We start from the raw sequence: 2,302 nt of genomic DNA, 5'->3' as shown, positions 1-2,302 counted from the left end.
ACTCGGTCAAGGTCAACTGTCTTTTGCAGAAGTACCTGTTAAAAGTTTGTTTTATTTCGGAAGTGTACATGTGGCAACCTGGCCTTATCATGGGCACTGTGCTCTATATAAAATGACCAAAAAAAAAAAAACCCTCTAGAAAGCTTTTTATATTTTAGGGCAGATTCTTTAGTAAGAAAATAATTAACTAAATTAATTTTAGTCTCAACCAATGGATATGTTCTTTGCATAATTTTTTAGCAAAACTTTAATTTAGAATAAAAATCAGCCTGAAGTCTTTTGCTAATCCAAGATACTGTACGGTATTTTCTTTAAGCAAATAAATGATTCTATAGAAATGTAATGATCCTGTAAAGGGAGAAGTGTTTTGAAGTATCACCTGCGTTAAGCCCTCACAGTAGTCTTTGGCAAACTTTTGAGCCATAGAAAGATTAACACGGCCTGCAGACCTGTAAAGCTGAAGGCTGTGGGAAAGCTCAAAGCTCAGGACTTACCTTGCCAGAACTTATGTTAAAAGCTTACTAAACTATTTTATAACCGTCTAAACCATCATGCTGACTTTTACTGCACAGAGGGTCAATTTCTAATGCTCCTGCCATCAATGGCAGAAATCGCAGGAGTTTTTAAGGGGGCTGGACTTTGGTGTATAATTTTTTTAAGGCTGTATAGACATTATTTCACTTAAAGTACTGGATAAAAAGCTTAAGGCTGGAGATAGGAATAAGACGCAAAGGTTAAAACTGCAAAGCTTAACATAAATGGAATAGAAGACAGTGGCTAGGAAGGAGGCTCAGGGTATAAACTCTGGACTTAACAGCTCTCGAGAAAGCAGGTGCGGCAGGTCGGGGTTGGTATCTAGTTGCAAAGCTGTGCAGACTCTCGGACTACGGTACCAGCAGCGACTGGAAATGAAAGGTGATTATTGCTGGCACGTGTCAGCATTAGCCACCCCAAAAGACTCAGACAGGTGAGAGACCAGTCCTTCGTGGAGGACGTTCTGGGCACCAAACCAGGTTAAATCATGTGTGAGTTGGTAGAAAAGGCAGCGAGACCTGTGCACTAGAGCCGCGGCAAGCTGAACAGCGGATGTGAGATATCATTCCAGTTTTTCTTCCTGTGGGGCATTGTAATAAAGAGATGAGTAAGGTTCTCATCTGCCTGCTAGGCTTTGCAGAAGGTGTCTGCAGGGACTTGAATTGATGCTGGTCTCGCACTGTAAGCCGGCAGATTAGCCTGGTTGTTTCAGACTTGCTCTGCAGCCAGCAGCGGCTGCCCTGACCCTCGGGACGTTGACTGAGAATCCCAGATAAGGGCAGGTAGCGTTGCAGAGAGCCAGACAGCTGTGAAGAATAGCTTATGAGGCTGTGAGAGCAGGGATGAGCTGGAGGAAAAAAGAGACTGGAGGGGAGGGAAAGGATGAGGGTGGCTTTGGGCAATGGGTAGGAAAGAGAAGGTGTGAGAAATAAGCTGAGGAATCTAGCTAAAAGGTGCCTATGGTGACTGAGGTAGCTCCCACTGTGGAGGACTGGGCTTCAGGTCAAGTCCTCAAAGCTTTTACGTGATTGCTCTCCCTCTGAGCATCCTACAAGGACTTCTGGGCCAGATGTGCGTGTTGCCTGTGTGCAAAATGCCTGCATTTTGGCCCCGGGGTAGCTAAACCCAAAGGCCAAAGCGCCTGGCCCAGATGTCGTTCTGGCATGAGGCACGCGAAACGTCCCTTCCAAGGGCAGCTCCCTACTACGTGCTTTGCATGCCAGTTCAAAAGCTGCAGCTCCGTTTCACCTGCCGGGCTGCGCAGCCGGGAAGTGTGCCTCCCTGTGTCTGGCAGCGTGTCGAAAGGTGCTGCATCATCAGCCGGGGCACTTTCTGGAGCGCTTAGGATATGGAAGCTCAGGCTGTCCTTGGAGCAGAGCCATGTGATATCAGCCCCTTGAAAACACAAGTTGATTAAATATGTAGGTCAGAAAACAGAAGACATATCCCAATTTAACAGATTAGAGCTTCTTTGCCTAATGCTAGATCACTGACCGTTTTTTGAAGGCAATCTAATAATAGCTTTGTTCTCAGCCCAGGGATTAAGGAGCGTTACCAGGTATTGCTACCCAAGGGACAGGTACAGGTCTCATCTTCAGCGGCATTAATAAATAAAAATACCTGCTGGGGGATCAGGTTATGTGTGAGCATTGCTGTAGCAGAAGGAAAATAGCTAACACAGAGCACAATCTTTGGAGCGAAATCTATGTGTATCCCATAAGCACACACCCATCTCTACAGCGATCCCAAACCACAAATTAAGCCAGGA

The sequence above is a fragment of the Apteryx mantelli genome, chromosome 23, assembly GCF_036417845.1.
Source record: "Apteryx mantelli isolate bAptMan1 chromosome 23, bAptMan1.hap1, whole genome shotgun sequence".
Lineage (NCBI taxonomy): Eukaryota > Metazoa > Chordata > Aves > Apterygiformes > Apterygidae > Apteryx > Apteryx mantelli.
The sequence above is the reverse complement of the archived record's forward strand: the minus strand, read 5'-3'. Positions refer to the sequence as shown.